The 20,510-nt window shown below is 39.7% G+C and overlaps 1 protein-coding gene and 1 pseudogene across 3 annotated transcripts in view; one reads left to right on the top strand and one right to left on the bottom strand.

Annotated features, from left to right (window-relative positions):
- Window positions 1-20,510, top strand: part of PELI2 (pellino E3 ubiquitin protein ligase family member 2) — a 221,361-nt gene that overhangs the window by 85,014 nt on the left and 115,837 nt on the right. The gene's annotated exons all lie outside the window — the stretch shown is intronic.
- On the bottom strand, window positions 18,723-19,221 carry LOC309626191 (large ribosomal subunit protein eL22 pseudogene; annotated as a pseudogene). The gene has a single exon. The product of its transcript is annotated as a large ribosomal subunit protein eL22 pseudogene (transcript).

Below are 20,510 nucleotides of genomic sequence, written 5' to 3'. Positions count from 1 at the left end.
GTCCAGCTGGCAGTTTTGGACACCATTCTTAGAGGCTGAGGACCGTCGCAAGCTGTAGTTTGCACGTGTAGTTGTCCGGCAGAATGTGAATGGTGCTTTGACAGCAGAGCACCATTTCTGAGAGTGTATTCCCAGTTGTCAGGATGTATTTTTCATTTGATTCCAAAATGTTAATTTATGAATACCAGGGTGGGGGTATGGGGAGATTCTGATAGAATTGGGCATTTACTCATCTTAAGAGATGCGTAAAATAGAATACAGAAATGCTTAAAATAGTAGCTGTGATTTTTAAACATAATTTCCAAGATTGTTGGAGGTTGTATTATATGAACAGAATTGATACCAAGTGAATCTAAAAGCTAGAGCGAAGCAAGAGATTCCTTAGGAGTAATTTCCCTCCTTAAAATAACTGTATCTGTTCCTTCGAAAGCATTTTTTTGGGAGCAGGGGGATGCACGTTGTGAATTCTGAAACTGCTCTGTTTGGCATTCATTTCTGAAGAAGGTCCTTCTGAGTCTGTGTTTACTGAGGAATTCAAGCCACAGAAAAATTTTAGTCCTTGTTTTTTTGCTATCTGGTGATGAGACTGTAATTATTTCACTGTCTCTGGGTTGGTGATCTTTGCTTTGGGAAATGTGTAATCCCCTACTTCAAACAAACTCTGTGGATTCATTGCAGATGTGGCTCTAAGGAAACGATCTTCAGCCCCCTGCTTTCCCACATTCCTTTCTCTTGCCGAAGCTGTCTAGCCCACAGCATTGAGATTGTACACAACTGCCCACTTGAAAAGTGGCCAAGAGAACCAGTTTTAAATCATTATCTTAAATCTTGAAAAAGTATTTTGTATTTTTATTTCTTCAATGTCAGTTAATTTTTGCCAATCTGATGGGTTAAGACTGGAATTTCTGCTAATTTCCTGGCATTTATTAAGTATCTAATGTTTAAATTCCTTGACTACTTTTGAATTGTATTGTTTGACTTTTTTTTAATTTGTAAGACCTCTTTGTTATATATATATTGCATATATTTTAGTTGTCTTTTAACTTTGTTCATGGCATCTAATCACATATTTGAGGTTTTTAACCTTAGCGTAATCATATGTGGATTTTTTTTTTCCAGTTACGATTTACAAGTTTCCTGTTTTGTTTAAGAAGTTCTCTGTCTCAAGGTTTACATATCTTCTTTTTTCCCAAATACTGATTTTTATATTTAGATTTTTTTATATTTTGTTTTTTATATTTAGAGTTTTCTTCTGTTTGAATTTTTTGCTATTTTAAAATTAATATTGATTGAGCATCTCCTCTGTGCCAGGCCCTGGGCTCTGCAGTGATGAGTTAAACAAACATGGTCCCTGCACTCGTGGAGGTTAGAACAGCAGAGGCAGGCAGTAAATAAGTAACCGAACAAATAAATACGCAACTTTCATCCTGCTCGGTGCCGCCAAGGAAACCGTGATAGAGAATACTGTGCGGTCCAGGGACACAACCTTAAGTTATGTATGTTATGGAGGAATACATGGACATTAGCTTTGCAAAGAGGGGGGGAAAAGTGTAATTGGCAGCCGATTCCAAGATCCTGAGGCAGATTTGAGGGTTGGTTAGCAGAGAGTTGGAGATGGGGATGCGAGGAAGGTCCAGAAGTAATGGACACTTCAGGTCTTGGTAAGGGGCCTTGGTGTTAATCTAGGTGCAGTAGGAAGCTGTTCGGGGGTTTAGGGAGAGATCTACGAAGGAGGTTTTCGGGTTTGGTATGGAGGGTAAGGATGGAAGCAGAGAAGTTATGAGGCTACTCTAATAGGTTAAACCAGAGATGAGGTGGCTTAGACTAGAGTGGTGGTTGATTTTACATGTTAACTTGGCTGTGGGGCCCAGATATATGGTCAAACATTATTCTGGATGTTTCTTTGAGGGCGTTTTTGGATGAGATTAACATTTAATCAGTGGACTCTGAAGAACAGATTGCCCTTTATAATGCTGGTGGGCCTCATCTAAATAGATTGAAGGCCTTAACAGAGCAAAAGACTGACCTCCCCAAGCAAGAAGGAGTTCTGCAGCAGACAGCCTTCAGACTTGAACTGTAGCATCAGCCCACCCCACAGAGTTTGGACTTGGCAGCCTCTGTAATCACATGAGCCAGTTCCTTTAAACAAACAGACAAACAAAAACCCTCTGTATACACACACACACGCACACACACACACATTGGTTCTGTTTCTCTGGATAATTCCTACTAATACAACAGAGGTAGTAGCAGTGGAAATACAGAGAAGTGAACATATTTTTGAGGAAGAAACAATAGGACTCACTAAGAAGAATAAATCGTAATTGAACAGATGGCGATGCCATTCACTGAAGTGAAGGCAGTAGAGAGAAGCCAGTGGAGGAAGAAATTCAAGAGTTTGGTTTGGGACCTGTTTAGTTTGAGGTGCCAGTGAAGTATGAGTGGAAGGGTTGAGGGTACAAATTGGGGATGTGATTCTGGAACTCAGCAGTGTAGAGAGGGGCAGAAGATTTAGGACTGAGCACTGGAGAACCCAGCCTTTAGGGAAAGACTGACAAGGGGTGACCAGAAAACTAGGAAGAGAGCGAAGAGAGCTTGGTGTCCTGGAAGGCAAGAGAGGAGTGTCTCTTGAGCAAAAGGGAGGCTCTGAGAACATCAGATGCTGCTGAGCGGGACAAAATGAAGATTAAGGAGGGGCAACTGTTAGATTCGACAACTTGCAGATCAGTGGTTCCACGGGCTAAAGCGCAGTGGAGGGAACAGTGGGAGCCAAGTGGAGGGAGGAGTGGCCTGTGGAGTGAACGGGAGTTGCGGTATGAAGAGCGTACCTGTGGCCGCTCTTTGGCGAAGATGTGCGGTGATGGGGAACAGCCACACCGAGAGACCAGTAATTGAGGGTTCAGGGGGTCAAGGGAGGTATTTCTTTTTATTGATGGATGATAGGAGGGCATGTTCATATGCTGATGGAGTTGATTCAGTAAGGTGGAGGATTGATGAGGAGGAGAGAGAGGGTGTGTAACTGAAGGAATAGGTCCCTGGGAAAAGGAAAGATGCGTCTCTGAGCACATATGGATAGGAGTCATGAGATAGGAAGGGAGGGAAGGAAAGGGCCCAGCTGCAGGCAGGTGTGCATACGTGGCGGGGGTTGGGGGGGGGGGAAGGAGGTATGGGGGTGAGGATAAAGGAGCTCCCTTGTGATCAGTTTTCCCTTATAAAAGGGAATGGGGTAGTAGGAAGGAAGCTTGAAGAAAGAGGTAAGGTAGAGTGGGAAGAAAGTTAATTCAATAAACAGAATTGCTGGGTAGCATTGAGAGCCCGCTTGAGAGTTGAGACTGATTTAAAGTGACACTATCTGTGTTTTTCCAGTGTAAATATTTTGCCGCTGGGCTGTGGCTATGGAAAAAGAAGAAAATTGGGTTAGAGTCCGACAAGCAGGACAGAGAGAGAGGTTTTTACAGGAGAGATTAAAGTGATGAATGGAATTTCAGTTTGATGAAAAGGGCACTAAATGGACAATTAGAGACGTCTAAGAACTGTGGTGAAGGGATTTGATGAGAAGTTTTATATGTATGGTGTGAGGCAAATAATAATAACTTCATTATTTTCAGGAGAAGCAGTTGTGTCCCAATCCTTTATTGAACAGTCCATCCTGTTTTCACTGACTTGACTTGCCACTATTGCCATATATGAACTTCCCATGTAATACTGGAGCCCTCTTTGCCTCTCTGTTCTGTTCCTTTCTGTTCCCTGGATCTCTCTGCCTCTTGCTCTGTGGGCACACACTCCTTTACTGTGGGGCAGAGTAGCTTCCTTCAGGCCCATGTGTAATATTTCTTCAGACCCACCACCTGGAATGGAGTTTCTTGGTAAGAGGTAAGTTCGTCCTCCGCCATTAGCTATTGCTAAATTGTCTGCAAGATGTTTGTAGCTGTTTTACATTCCTACCAGCAAGATACAAGTTTCTATTTCTCCACATACTTACAAATACTTGATGTTATCAGACATGCATTTTGCGGAGGGGATTTTGTTGACCGTCTCACTCCATCATGCTGGAAGTTGGAAGTCATAAGGCTTTAGGCTTTAATGTAGTCAGATAAATCTGTTTCTCCTCCCCGACTTTTTGTGACTTTTGCTTTTGTGTCTCTTATTTAAATAAATCTTTCCCTGTGCTGATGCCATAGACATTTTCTGATACTGTCTTTTAATATGTTTTAAAGTTTTGCTTTTTATAATTAGGACTTTAAACCATCTGGAATTGATTTTATGTAAGTTGTAAGCTAAGTAAAGATCCAATTTTGTTTTTCCATGTCGACAACCAATTTTCTCTGCCCTTTCCCCTATTAACTTTCTCAGTCGTGTACTAAATTCCTACATAAACATGTGGACCCACGTATATAGCTCTCTATTCTCTTCCATTGGTCTGTTTATCCCTGTACTAGCATACCTCGGAGATATTGTGGATTCGGTTCCAGACCTCCACAATAAAGCGAGTATCGAAATAAAGCAAGTCATACAAATTTATTGGTTTCCTAGTGCATGTAAAATTTATGCTTACGTTACACCGTAGTCTGTTAAGCATGCAGTAGCATTATGTCTAAAATAAATACCTTAATTTAAAAATGCTTTATTGCTAAAAAGAAATGCTAACCATCACTAAGCCTTCATCGAGTTGTAGTCTTCGCAATAGTAACATCAAAAGATCACTGATCATAGATCACCATAACAGATATAATAATTTGAAAAAGTTTGAAATATTGCAGGAATTATCAAAATCTAACACAGAGACACAAAGTGAGCAAACGCTGTTGGAAAAATGGCACCAGTTGACTTGCTCAATGCAGAGCTGCCACAAACTTTCAATTTTTTAAAAAAAATGCAGTATCTGCAAAGCGAAATAAAACAAGGTATGTACTAACACCATCCTATTTTAATTACTGGACCTTATGATAAATCTTAATGTTTGGTAAGATAAGTCCCACCCACCTTGTTCTTCAGGAGTGCCTCGACTGTTCTTGGCTTTTTTCTCTTCCAAATGAATTCTAGGATCAAATTGCCAGGTCCTGTCAAAAGGCATGTTAGAGTTTTGATGGGAATTGCATGTAATTTATAGATCAATTTGGGATAAAAGTTGTACAATATTGAATATTCCTGTCCATTAACATGATTTCTCTTTATTTACGTTACTTTCTATGATTTTCGATAAAGTTTATTTCCATAGAGGTTTTCTCTTTTTAAAAATTTGGTCCTATGTAACTTTCGGTTGTAATTGCTATCATAAATATATCTATTTTTAAAATTATGTTTGTTTGAAAAATGGAGTGCTATTGATTTTTATATATCTGTGCATATAGTTTTTGGCTCCTGTTTTCTACTTATTTTTTGATCAATTTTAACAATTTTATATTTTCTTTTGAATATCATCCCTTTGCTCTGGAATTATTGACAAAGTTATCCATAATATACACTTATATTTCTTTTAATCATTCATATCTGTAATTATATCCTTTTCTATTCCTAATGTCATATATTTTTGTTTCTTTTTTCCTCTTCTTTTTTTTGCTTAAGTATCTTTTACTCAGATTTTCAGTCAGATTCTTACTTCACTTATATTGTCTACTGATACTTATTTTCTTTTTTTTTTAGATTTTTTTTTTAAAACATCTTTATTGAAGTATAATTGTCTTACAATGGTGTGTTAGCTTCTGCTTTATAACAAAGTTAATCAGTTATACATATACAATATGTTCCCATATCTCCTCCCTCTTGCATCTCCCTTCCACCCTCCCTATCCCACCCGTCTAGGTGGTCACAAAGCACCGAGCTGATCTCCCTGTGCTATGCGGCTGCTTCCCACTAGCTATCTATTTTACATTTGGTAGTGTATATATGTCCATGACACTCTCTCACCCTGTCACATCTCACCCCACCCCCTCCCCATATCCTCAAGTCCATTCTCTGGTAGGTCTGTGTCTTTATTCCCATCTTGCCACTAGGTTCTTCATGGCCTTTTTTTTTTTTTTTCCTTAGATTCCGTATATATGTGTTAGCATACTGTATTTGTTTTTCTCTTTCTGACTTACTTCACTCTGTATGACAGACTCTAACTCCATCCACCTCATTACAAATACCTCCATTTCATTTCTTTTTATGGCTGAGTAATATTCCATTGTATATATGTGCCACATCTTCTTTATCCATTCATCTGTCGATGGACATTTAGGTTGCTTCCATGTCCTGGCTATTGTAAATAGAGCTGCAATGAACATTTTGGTACATGACTCTTTTTGAACTATGGTTTTCTCAGGGTATATGCCCAGTAGTGGGATTGCTGGATCGTATGGTAGTTCTATTTGTAGTTTTTTAAGGAACCTCCATACTGTTCTCCATAGTGGCTGGATCAATTTACATTCCCACCAACAGTGCAAGAGAGTTCCCTTTCCTCCACACCCTCTCCAGCATTTATTGTTTCTAGATTTTTTGATGATGGCCATTCTGACCGGTGTGAGATGATATCTCATTGTAGTTTTGATTTGCATTTCTCTAATGATTAATGATGTTGAGCATTCTTTCATGTGTCTGTAGGCCATCTGTATATCTTCTTTGGAGAAATGTCTATTTAGGTCTTCTGCCCATTTTTGGATTGGGTTGTTCGTTTTTTTGTTATTGAGCTGCATGAGCTGCTTGTAAATCTTGGAGATTAATCCTTTGTCAGTTGCTTCATTTGCAAATATTTTCTCCCATTCTGATGGTTGTCTTTTGGTCTTGTTTATGGTTTCCTTTGCTGGGCAAAAGCTTTTAAGTTTCATTAGGTCCCATTTGTTTATTTGTGTTCTTATTTCCATTTCTCTGGGAGCTGGGTCAAAAAGAATCTTGCTGTGATGTATGTCATAGAGTGTTCTGCCTATGTTTTCCTCTAAGAGTTTGATCGTGTCTGGTCTTACACTTAGGTCTTTAATCCATTTTGAGTTTATTTTTGTGCATGGTGTCAGGGAGTGTTCTAATTTCATACTTTTACATGTATCTGTCCAATTTTCCCAGCACCACTTATTGAAGAGGCTGTCTTTTCTCCACTGTATATGCTTGCCTCCTTTATCAAAGATAAGGTGACCATATGTGCGTGGGTTTATCTCTGGGCTTTCTATCCTGTTCCATTGATCTATATTTCTGTTTTTGTGCCAGTACCAAACTGTCTTGATTACTGTAGCTTTGTAATATAGTCTGAAGTTAGGGAGCCTGATTCCCCCAGCTCCATTTTTCGTTCTCAAGATTGCTTTGGCTATTCGGGGTCTTTTGTGTTTCCATACAAATTGTGAAATTTTTTGTTCTAGTTCTGTGAAAAATGCCAGTGGTAGTTTGATAGGGATTGCATTGAATCTGTAGATTGCTTTGGGTAGTAGAGTCATTTTCACGATGTTGATTCTTCCAATCCAGGAACATGGTATATCTTTCCATCTATTTGTATCATCTTTAATTTCTTTCATCAGTGTCTTATAATTTTCTGCATACAGGTCTTTTGTCTCCTTAGGTAGATTTATTCCTAGATATTTTATTCTTTTTGTTGCAATGGTAAACGGGAGTGTTTTCTTAATTTCACTTTCAGATTTTTCGTCATTAGTGTATAGAAATGCAAGAGATTTCGGTGCATTAATTTTGTATCCTGCTACTTTACCAAATTCATTGATTAGCTCTAGGAGTTTTCTGGTAGCATCTTTAGGATTCTCTATATATAGTATCATGTCATCTGCAAACAGTGACAGCTTTACTTCTTCTTTTCCAGTTTGGATTCCTTTTATTTCTTTGTCTTCTCTGATTGCTGTGGCTAACGCTTCCAAAACTATGTTGAATAATAGTGGTGAGAGTGGGCAACCTTGTCTTGTTCCTGGTCTTAGTGGAAATGGTTTCAGTTTTTCACCATTGAGGGCAATGTTGGCTGTGGGTTTGTCATATATGGCCTTTATTATGTTGAGGAAAGTTCCCTCTATGCCTACTTTCTGCAGGGCTTTTATCATAAATGGGTGTTGAATTTTGTCGACAGCTTTCTCTGCATCTATTGAGATGATCATATGGTTTTTCTCCTTCAATTTGTTAATATGGTGTATCACGTTGATTGATTTGCGTAGATTGAAGAATCCTTGCATTCCTGGGATAAACCCCACTTGATCATGGTGTATGATCCTTTTAATGTGCTGTTGGATTCTGTTTGCGAGTATTTTGTTGAGGATTTTTGCATCTATGTTCATCAGTGATATTGGCCTGTAGTTTTCTTTCTTTGTGACATCTTTGTCTGGTTTTGGTATCAGGGTGATGGTGGCCTCGTAGAATGAGTTGGGGAGTGTTCCTCCCTCTGCAATATTTTGGAAGAGTTTGAGAAGGATAGGTGTTAGCTCTTCTCTAAATGTTTGATAGAATTCACCTGTGAAGCCATCTGGTCCTGGGCTTTTGTTTGTTGGAAGGTTTTTAATCACATTTTCAATTTCAGTGCTTGTGATTGGTCTGTTCATATTTTCTATTTCTTCCTGGTTCAGTCTCAGCAGTTTATGCATTTCTAAGAATCTGTCCATTTCTTCCAGGTTGTCCATTTTATTGGCATAGAGTTGCTTGTAGTAATCTCTCATGATCTTTTGTATTTCTGCAGTGTCAGTGGTTACTTCTCCTTTTTCATTTCTAATTCTATTGATTTGAGTCTTCTCCCTTTTTCTCTTGATGAGTCTGGCTAATGGTTTATCAATTTTGTTTATCTTCTCAAAGAACCAGCTTTTAGTTTTATTGATTTTTGCTATTGTTTCCTTCATTTCTTTTTCATTTATTTCTGACCTGATCTTTATGATTTCTTTCCTTCTGCTAGCTTTGGGGTTTTTTTGTTCTTCTTTCTCTAATTGCTTTAGGTGCAAGGTTAGGTTGTTTATTCGAGGTGTTTCCTGTTTCTTGAGGTAGGCTTGTATTGCTATAAACTTCCCTCTTAGCACTGCTTTTGCTGCGTCCCATAGGTTTTGGGTCGTCGTACCTCCATTGTCATTTGTTTCTAGGTATTTTTTGATTTCCCCTTTGATTTCTTCAGTGATCACTTCATTATTAAGTAGTGTATTGTGTAGCCTCCATGTGTTTGTATTTTTTACACATCTTTTCCTGTAATTGATATCTAGTCTCATAGCGTTGTGGTCGGAAAAGATACTTGATACGATTTCAATTTTCTTAAATTTACCAAGGCTTGATTTGTGACCCAAGATATGATCTATCCTGGAGAATGTTCCATGCGCACTTGAGAAAAATGTGTATTCTGTTGTTTTTGGGTGGAATGTCCTATAAATATCAATTAAGTCCATCTTGTTTAATGTATCATTTAAAGCTTGTGTTTCCTTATTTATTTTCATTTTGGATGATCTGTCCATTGGTGAAAGTGGGGTGTTAAAGTCCCCTACTATGATTGTGTTGCTGTTGATTTCCCCTTTTATGGCTGTTAGTATTTGCCTTATGTATTGAGGTGCTCCTATGTTGGGTGCATAAATATTTACAATTGTTATACCTTCCTCTTGGATCAATCCCTTGATCATTATATAGTGTCCTTCTTTGTCTCTTATAATATTCTTTATTGTAAAGTCTATTTTGTCTGATATGAGAATTGCTACTCCAGCTTTCTTTTGATTTCCATTTGCATGGAATATCTTTTTCCATCCCCTCACTTTCAGTCTGTATGTGTCTCTAGGTCTGAAGTGGGTCTCTTGTAGACAGCATATATATGGGTCTTGTTTTTGTATCCATTCAGCCAGTCTGTTTCTTTTGGTGGGAGCATTTAATCCATTTACGTTCAAGGTAATTATCGATATGTATGTTCCTATTCCCATTTTCTTAAATGTTTTGGGTTTGTTATTGTAGGTGTTTTCCTTCTCTTGTGTTTCTTGCCTAGAGAAGTTCCTTTAGCATTTGTTGTAAAGCTGGTTTGGTGGTGCTGAACTCTCTCAGCTTTTGCTTGTCTGTAAAGGTTTTAATTTCTCCATCACATCTGAATGAGATCCTTGCTGGGTAGAGTAATCTTGGTTGTAGGTTTTTCTCCTTCATCACTTTAAGTATATCCTGCCACTCCCTTCTGGCTTGCAGAGTTTCTGCTGAAAGATCAGCTGTTAACCTTATGGGGATTCCCTTGTGTGTTATTTGTTGTTTTTCCCTTGCTGCTTTTAATATGTTTTCTTTATATTTAATTTTTGACAGTTTGATTAATATGTGTCTTGGTGTGTTTCTCCTTGAATTTATCCTGTATGGGACTCTCTGTGCTTCCAGGACTTGATTAACTATTTCCTTTCCCATATTAGGGAAGTTTTCAACTATAATCTCTTCAAATATTTTCTCAGTCCCTTTCTTTTTCTCTTCTTCTTCTGGGACCCCTATAATTCGAATGTTGGTGCGTTTAATGTTGTCCCAGAGGTCTCTGAGACTGTCCTCAGTTCTTTTCATTCTTTTTTCTTTATCCTGCTCTGCAGTAGTTATTTCCACCATTTTATCTTCCAGGTCACTTATCCTTTCTTCTGCCTCAGTTATTCTGCTATTGATCCCATCTAGAGTATTTTTAATTTCATTTATTGTGTTTTTCATCGTTGCTTGGTTCCTCTTTAGTTCTTCTACGTCCTTGTTAAATGTTTCTTGCATTTTGTCTATTCTATTTCCAAGATTTTGGATCATCCTTACTATCATTATTCTGAATTCTTTTTCAGGTAGACTACCTATTTCCTCTTCATTTGTTAGGTCTGGTGTGTTTTGACCCTGCTCCTTCATCTGCTGTGTGTTTTTCTGTCGTCTCATTTTGCTTATCTTACTGTGTTTGGGGTCTCCTTTTCACAGGCTGCAGGTTCGTAGTTCCCGTTGTTTTTGGTATCTGTCCCCAGTGGGTAAGGTTGGTTCAGTGGGTTGTGTAGGCTTCCTGGTGGAGGGGACTATTGCCTGTGTTCTGGTGGATGAGGTTGAATCTTGTCTTTCTGGTGGGCACGTCCACGTCTGGTGGTGTGTTTTGGGGTGTCTGTGTCCTTATGATTTTAGGCAGCCTCCCTGCTAATGGATGGGGCTGTGTTCCTGTCTTGCTAGTTGTTTGGCATAGGGTGTCCAGCACTGTAGCTTGCTGGTCGTTGAGTGAAGCTGGGTCTTGATGTTGAGATGGAGATCTCTGAGAGATTTTTGCCGTTTGGTATTACGTGGAGCTGGTAGGTCTCTTGTGGACCAGTGTCCTGAAGTTGGCTCTCCCACCTCAGAGGCACAGCCCTGATGCCTGGCTGGAGCACCAAGAGCCTTTCATCCACACAGCTCTGAACTGAAGCTTCTGAGATGCTCAACCTCATTTCCTCCTACCTCTTCACAAATCACACTTCAGCAAACAGTTGCTCCCATTCAAAGAAAGGAGAAGGCGGGACGACTGCAGCGTGGAGGAGGTGACGACCTCTTCGGTCGGGCTCGGGTCAGAGAAGGGAACGGCTGACCTCAGCCTTGAATCCGATACTTATTTTCTTAAATTTCATTAGTTTTAGCTCATATGTTTTCTTACAGAGTAATTCTGTAAACAAAAACAATTTTATTACTGTCATGTGTGAGCCAGAAATTTCTATCTTGCTGCTCAAGACCTGTCACGTGAGAATGATCACATGATGTTTCTGAATCATCTTTAGTGGCTGTCCTAAATGTCCCCACGTATTCATGTTTGGAAACTGAATGTCTCAGTCCTGCACGGGCTCTAATAGAAGCCATTTAATTCTGTTCCATTTGTGTGTTTATACTGTGTTTAGTCTGGGTCATTTCTTCACATGTTGCTGCTGAGGCAGAATCCAGTTAAAGAACTAAGAACTTGGAGAATGACAGTGTCCAGCTGATCATCCAAGAAGGCAGATTCCCAAACTTAATTTAAAACCATTCTTTATTATCAGGGATATTATATAAACAGCTCATGCAGCTCAATATTAAAAAAACAAACAACCCAATCCAAAAATGGGCAGAAGACCTAAATAGACATTTCTCCAAAGAAGACATACAGATGGCCAAGAAGCACATGAAAAGCTGCTCAACATCACTAATTATTAGAGAAATGCAAATCAAAACTACAATGAGGTATCACCTCACACCAGTTAGAATGGGCATCATCAGAAAATCTACAAACAACAAATGCTGGAGAGGGTGTGGAGAAAAGGGAATCCTCTTGCACTGTTGGTGAGAATGTAAATTGATACAGCCATTATGGAGAACAGTATGGAGGTTCCTTAAAAAACTAAAAATAGAATTACCATATGACCCAGCAATCACACTACTGGACATATACCCAGGGAAAACCATAATTCAAAAAGACACATGCACTGCAATGTTCATTGCAGCACTATTTACAGTAGCCAGGACATGGAAGCAACCTAAATGCCCATCGACAGATGAATGGATGAAGAAGATTGGTACATATATACAATGGAATATTACTCAGCCATAAAAAGGAATGAAATTGGGTCATTTGTAGAGATGTGGATGGATCTAGAGACTGTCATACAGAGTGAAGTAAGTCAGAAAGAGAAAAATATCATATATTAACGCATATATGTGGAACCTAGAAAAATGGTACAGATGAACCAGTTTGCAGGGCAGAAAGTGAGACACAGATGCAGAGAACAAACGTATGGACACCAAGGGGGAAAAGTGGCAGGGGTGATGGTGGTGGTGTGATGAATTGGGAGATTGGGATTGACATATATACACCCATATGTATAAAATGGATAACTAATAAGAACCTGCTGTATAAAAAAATAAATAAAATAAAATTCAATTTAAAAAATGGAAGATTATATTTAAAATAATACTCTAATTAAATCTATCCAATGCTTCTTGGTTCTTCCTGTTGATTTCTCAGGGTGTGGTTAGCAATGAACCAAGGTTTATAACTTGCAGGTTTGAGTGAAAACCCTGTTATAAACAATTAGATTTAATGGTTTACAACATTTTTGACATATTTATTCTGATTAACCCCAAACCCTATTGGTTACATAGACAGAAAAAAGTTGTTTTGGTAAACTAAAATGTGTGAACATACATGATAAACCAGACTCTCAGCTATTTCTTCAAACTGTATTGATGTATAATTTGCACTCAGTTGCCTGGGATCCAGGATTGCATTCTGCTCCGCTGCAGGTTCTGTGTATGGTCATGCCATGTACACAGGTGGTGCTCCATAAATATTGCCTGACCTGATTTGATGGAGTGTACCTGCAGTTTACCTTCCCTGTAGAATCCACCCTACACATGTGGCAATACTTGGTGTATTTACCTTGTAGACAGCAGGTCTGTATCAAGTCTAGGTGTCTTGGCAGTCAGCAGTTTAAGTGATTAATCGAAGAATTTGTACAAAACAGAGAACAATGATTTAAAGCCAGAATTCAAGGCCTTAAAATAAATGTTTATACTCTTTGCAATCTAGTTTGTAATTCATTTTCCAAATATTTGTTGTTGTTGTTTTTGTTACTTGAGGAAAACAGAATGTACTTCTATCTACTTTTCTTTGCTTTTCCCATACCACACTGCCATAATCATAGTGAGAGCTCAAGTATAGGCTGCTCACTGTCTGCCAGATATTGTGCTGAGGGCTTTTCATATATTTCCTTATTTGCCCTCTCAGCGGTCTTATGAGGTAGGACTTGATCATCTCCATTTTTAGAATGAGGAATCCGAGGCACAGAGTGATTAAATAACCTCCCCACGACCACACAGCTGGTGAGAAGTGAGGTGCAGACTCACACCTGGTCTGTCTGATGCCCAAGCCTGCTTTCATAACGACCGTACTCTGTGTTGTTTCTGTATCTGGGTACAATCCAGAACTGGAAGTGATGCCTAAGAAGGAAAGAAATCTTATTAAAAGATGGCGAAATGATCAATATAACTACCATTCAACCAAAAATACAATCCTGTGTGTTAAAATCTTGGGTATTAGATTTTTGGGATGTTGATGATTGTAAGTGAGCCGCCTCCAGTCCAAGCAAAGATGTTTCTTTCTTTTTTTTTTTTTTTTAACAGATTATTTTTTTTAAATTTATTTATTTATTTATTTTTGGCTGTGTTGGGTCTTCCTTTCTGCGCGAGGGCTTTCCCTAGTTGCGGCAAGCGGGGGCCACTCTTCATCGCGGTGCGCGGGCCTCTCACTATCGCGGCCTCTCCTGTTGCGGAGCACAGGCTCCAGATGCACAGGCTCAGTAATTGTGGCTCACGGGCCCAGGTGCTCCGCGGCATGTGGGATCTTCCCAGACCAGGGCTCGAACCCGTGTGCCCTGCATTGGCAGGCAGATTCCCAACCACTGCGCCACCAGGGAAGCCCAAAGATGTTTCTTAAAAAGAAGAAGAGTAACTGAGTTCCTGACTCAGGTTTCCTTATTAAAGTTCCTGTTAGACTAGTTTTTAATATCAAAGCAGGATTTAGCAGAAGAACTATTGGCATTTTTATTAATTCCCTTGCATTTCAAACATTCTGATCGTTTGGCTCACAGATTTTGCCTGGTCTAGAGGCCATTAGTGATCGTTAGTAAGTGAAGTTGTCAAAGGATCCCACAAGTATGTTTGGATTTCACAGGACTTTTTTTTTACATCAAAAAGGCACATGTGGTCATCTTTAGTATTAAAATACATCTAATCTAGGCATAAACACCAAATAAAAGAACATTAAGCTTCGGTCTTTAAATGTACACCCAAGGCACGGGCCTGTGAATTGAGAGCTCTGGACCTTGCTCCCTGCTTGGGACTCCAAATAAGTGATTCACTCTCTGAGCCTCAGTGAGGAAGCTGTAAAGTGAAACTGTAAATAAGTCCTGTTTCCTGCAGTTCCTCACATTTCATTATTCCATCAAAGGATGATTCTGGGTTTGCTGGCTGTTTTTCCATGAAGATGTTACTTAGGAGAAATGTAGAAAATATAGAGAAAGAGAAGCTGGAACCCATGACAGATTTTTTTCATTTCTCTTTAAGTAGGCTTACAAGGTGCCTTCTACTTAATGTAAGATAGCCTTTCTTCCTGGGGTTTTGGACAATAATGTATCCAGTGGTGACAGTTATCCAGGAATGGGTTAGGGATTTTAAAAAGTATAACAGGACCACTGTGTACAGTAAGTTTTACATGCATTTAACCAACAATTACTGAGGGCCTACTGTATAGATGTTATTTTTTTTTTAAGAAAAATATACTTCTCCCTGTATAATTTGGTTGAATTGTATTGTCAGGCTCCACCTGAAACCGTTCCGTTCTCATAGGCTCTCATCCGTGTAAATTGCAGAGTACTGTTAAGTGAAGTGATGCTTTTGAGCTGCTGAACGTCTCTGCTCTTTCAGTGGGTGGCTCAGTTGCCCTGTGGTTTACTAAGATGCAGTTAGGAATGTTTACCAAGAATTCGGCTAGCTAATTACTGACAATAATCTCATGAACCCACGGTCAGTCGGTACATATTCTTTTTCTATAAAAGCTGAATTTTGACTGCTGAGTCGTTTTAAAGTTCAAACAGGCTTCTTAGCCTTACAATACGAATAATATTCACTATGACTGCAAAAACATATTGAACGTTCATCATGTACTAGGTATTGTTCTACGCATCTGACGTGTTAACTCATCTCATTCTCACAATCCAGTGAGGTACGTTCTATTACCCCTGTTTCATAGATGAAGAAACTGAGGTACAGAGACACACACGGGGTAGCTTGCCAGGGTCACACAGCTGGTAGGTAACAGTGCCAGGTCTCCAAACCCACACTCTTAACCAACTTAAAATTACCCAGCTGGGACCATGTGAGGTATTTTCATAAAGAAATACTCTTATTGTCACCAAATAACAAGGAGGATGATTGTAAAAATGGAAGGAAAAGGAAATAGAAGATCATCCCTTTAGCAAAAAAATTATTTTAGGGAAGTTTGCCTGAAATGTAAAAATAACCCTGTAGTTAATAATTACTTTTTCTTTTTTGCTTAGTTTTTGGTTTTTCTAGAATGGCTTCCTACCGCCTCTCTCCTGTAGAAGTGCAAATCTCCTAGATCGTCTGACTCATCAGTTACCTGTCAGCTCTGTTTTTCGTAGTGGGGACAGGCCTCCTGGAACCTCCACTCATTCACTTCACTCAGAATTTGTTACTCTCCAGGTCTGATCACTCCCTGCCAGCAGCCTGCTTGCTGCCTCTGGAGGCTTCCCTAAGTGTCTGATGGTACCTGTCTGTTCTCACGTGAGGCTGGGATCTGGGCTTGGGGAAGGCGCGGGCTCCTGTGGTTTGGAGCTGCACTGCAGTCGATGGAGTCAGGACAGGGCCCTGTCTTCCGGGGGATGTGTCTCCAGATGTGACGCAATGAGGAATACACAACGTACCATCTGGGACGTGCTCTTCACAACACCTTTAACCTGAATCTGACCATTGAGACACAGCCAGGCAAGTCCAGATCAGGGGGCATTTTACAAAATACTTGGACTCTTCAAAAATGTCTATTGTGGAAGACCAAAAACTTTAAAAAAATGAATGGCAAGGGAGTGGTTCTTTATTAAAGGAGATTAAAGAGGCAGGAAACCGAATGCAGTGCGTGATCATTCCTTGGATCCTGGATTTGTTTTTTAAAAAAAAATGCTATTAAAGTGCAGTTTTTAAATACTTGGGGAAGTTTGAATATGGGATGGAGTAGATAATCACTGTATGAAGGTTAATTGCTTGTGTGTGGTAATGGTATAATGAATATGTAGGAAACTGCTAAAATACCTAGGAGTGAAGTATCATAATGTCTGCAACTTACTCTGAAGTAGTTCAGCCAAAGAAAAAGTATATTTGTGTATATGTACCTCTTTTTCTCTCTATACAAAACATACACACTATATCTATAGCTCTCTGTCTATATATATAGATACTACACTACCTACCTACCTATCTATCTATCTATCTATCGAGAGAATGGGTGCACGTGAGCAAATGTGGCAAACATGTTAGCAATTTTGAATCCAAATGAAGACTATCCAAAGTTTTCTGTAGGTTAGAATATGTAAGAATGAAGTTGGGGTGGAGAATCAGCCTAGCATTTTTGTTATGTTGAGTCATATGGCTCTTCCCCTCAAGGACAATTCTGAGATGAAAACTTTCTCTAACTTTGTGGCAAAACACATTTACAAAGGAAATCAAAACACAACTTGCTGTTTAAAATGTAGAAGAGTTAAGAGTTTGAGATTAGAAGATGAGATTTTATTGATTCTAAGAAATATTTTTTCACATTATAGTAACTGAAATTAGAATATGATTTTACAAAACTTCACATCTTAGTATTGTGTTGTAGCAGCATTTTGAAAATTTGTGTCTTAGTGGCACATTGAGTTGTGATATGCCTTTCAGTAAACAGTGTTCTGAGACTTGGAATATAGTATTTAGTGGAAGACCTGATTTCTGGACATAACAGAACCTGAGGATGGGAGTGGTGTGTGTTTTGCTCCTCCTGTAATGCGGACGGACTCCTGATAGCAGGGCCTGGTGCACAGAAGACGCTCAGCAGAATGCTGATGAAGGAGTAAATGAATGACGTGTTGATTTCAGATTTTTGCAACTTTTAACTGTAAAGTAATGAGTGACATTTGTTGATTAACGATGACTTGATGATTATCGGACTTAGTCCAATTTTTGTTGTGAAAATTATCATTAAGCTAAAATTGTTGATTGAACTTCATTTCGTACATCCATTTGTAACTGAGGGAGTCCTGTCGTTAAACTGAAACCTTTGGTATCAATTTTTGATGTGCATTTCAGTAGTTCTGATTTGGCTTTCTTTTGAGTTGTGGGTCATTCCAGTGAATAGATAATCTGATTTTTCTGGATGATGAGATGGGGGCTAAAGAGGGTCCTGGCATTAGGCTGAGGATCAAGGGAACGATGAGAGCTTTTTTTTTTTTTTTCTAATTGAGGGAAAATGGGCATGCTGAGAGGGTTTCAGATAGCTGATCTTTAATGTTTTGATGTGTGTATGTATAATACATATCTATATACTTATATGATGTATGTATGTGTATTTGATGTATAGTGTGTGTGTGCGATGTATATATGTCGATATCCTCCATATCTGTAAACTTCTGGGAATTATTTGATTTGTTGTAAAACACTAATGTTTATTTGTCAGAGTTGGACAATGAAGGACAAAGAAATGATTCAGAATTCAGTGAAACCAGTTAAAACATGATGTTTATGAGGACACTTTCTTTATAATTTATTTAACAAAAACTTATTGGGCACCTGTTAAGGGAGGCTGTACTGTGCCAGCTGCTTGTGAAAGGTCTACTCCTCATCCTCGTTGAACTTGCAGCCTGGCGCAAGATCCTATGAGTAATTATGGGTGTTGTTTCTGAAAGGGATCATGCCCCCTTTAACCCCCATCTCATATATATACAACAGGAGCTCCCACCCTACCCTGAAAGGTAGAGAGAATCAGCTTCTACAGAAAGTGACTTTTCAGCTGAGTCTTCTGAAGAAAGATGAAGAGTTAACTATGTTAAGTGAAGAGCTGGGTAGAAGGATGGAGAGAAAGTGTAGAATGAAGAAGAAAAAGCCAGCGCAAAGGCCTTGGGGCTGGAGAGGATGATAGGGCTTCCTGCCTTTGGGAGGGGATGGGTACAGAGACCTGAGCTGTAAGCAAGGCCAAGCTCCCCAAAGGACTTGTCAGCCCCAGTATCGGGCAGGCATTAGAGGGCTTTCAAAAGGGAACCAATGGGATCAAAGTCCCATTTTATTTTATTTTATTTTTTTTGTTTTGTTTCCTAAATTTTATTTAAGAATTCATACAAAATACTCCAGATAACTGAGTTTCAATCCTCATCTTCCTCCTCTTCTTCATCTTGATTAATCTGGAAGTAACGTAATTGGTAACTTTCTTTGCTGTTAACAACTACGCGTAACCAATCACGGAGATTATTCTTCTTCAAATATTTTTTGGTGAGATATTTCAAATACCTTTTGGAAAAAGGCACCTCGGAAGTTACAGTGATCTTGCTTTTGCTTCTTTCGATTGTTACAACACCTCCTCCGAGATTCCCAGCTTTTCCATTCACTTTGATTCTTTCCTGAAGAAACTGCTCAAAATTGGCCACATCCATGATTCCATCTTCTACAGGATGGGTGCAGTCAAGAGTAAACTTCAGGACCTGCTTCTTTTTTTTGCCCCCCTTCACCACAAGCTTTTTCACTCGCGCCATCACCGCAGCGGAGGCAGAAAAGGCAAAGTCCCATTTTAGAACAGTCACGCTAGTGATTTTCCTGGCATTGCAGAAATGATCAAAGATTTTGAAGGTTGGTGAATACCTGGAGGTCACTTGGGAGCTGTCGTAGCAGCCCAGGTAAGAGGATGTGATGTTTTAGACTGAGTCAGTGACAATGGGAATAGAGAGAGATGTGGACAGATTAGAGTGATATGCATGTAGTAGATTAATTGGATGCTTGAATCAATCCTTCGATTGGTTGGATGTGGCAGGTGAAGACAGAGCAAAAAGGCTGGGATGACTTCTGAGCAGAAGAAGACTTGCGGACATGGAGGGATGGTGCGAATCCTGGAGAAGGGCCAGGAGGGTAGGAAGAGATGATTTCTGTTTTGGATATGCTAAATTTGAGGCGTTTGTGAGACTGACAAGTGCTGGTTTTCCGAAAGCTCTAAAATGAATGGGTCTGGGGCTCAGAAGTGAGGTTGGGGCGTGATGAGGGAGTTGACAGAAAGATGGTTTTAGAGAGAACACATGCCCCTGGGGAGAACTTTTAGACTGATAAGAAGACTGGGTGTATCCAGAGGGCCTATTGGAAAGGGAGGAGTCTATGAAAAAGGATCCAGAGGGTGGGAAGAGAACTTGGAGGGGGCTCCAGGACCAGGGAGGGAGTGGGCTGCAGGCTCTGAGACTGCGAAGAGGTCAAGCAAAGTGGACTGAAAAAGCCCCACAAGATGTACGTGTGTGAGGGTCACGGGGGACCTGACAGATGTTGGAGAGCTGGGGGCGGTGGTGTAGACTAGATCAAATGGACCTTCAGGTGATGAGGAGCGAGCATAGCAAACTCACGCAATTTGACTGAACAGGAGATGAGAGTGTGGTATTGGTGGGGGAATGGAGTCAAGGAAGGGTTTATTCATATTTTTTAATATGGAAGAGTCTTGAACATGCTTAAATGCTAAGAGTCATGAGCCTGTGGGGAAGGGGAGATTGAAAATATGGGGAAAGTTGGATAATTTTTTTAAAAATTAATTTTGTTTATTTTTGGCTGTGTTGGGCCTTCGTTGCTGCGTGTGGACTTTCTCTAGTTGTGGCGAGCAGGGGCTACTCTTCGTTGCGATGCACAGGCTTCTCATTGCGGTGGCTTCTCTTGTGGTGGAGCACGGACTCTAGGCACGCAGGCTTCAGTAGATGCAGCACGTGGCCTCTGTAGTTGTGGCTCATGGGGTCTAGAGTGCAGGCTCAGTAGTTGTGGCGCACGGGCTTAGTTGCTCCGCAGCGTGTGGGACGAGAGTGTGATATTGGTGGGGGAATGGAGTC

The sequence above is a fragment of the Balaenoptera borealis genome (genome assembly GCF_965194805.1).
Source record: "Balaenoptera borealis genome assembly, chromosome: 3".
In the NCBI taxonomy this organism is placed as follows: domain Eukaryota; kingdom Metazoa; phylum Chordata; class Mammalia; order Artiodactyla; family Balaenopteridae; genus Balaenoptera; species Balaenoptera borealis.
The sequence above is the reverse complement of the archived record's forward strand: the minus strand, read 5'-3'. Positions and strand labels throughout refer to the sequence as shown.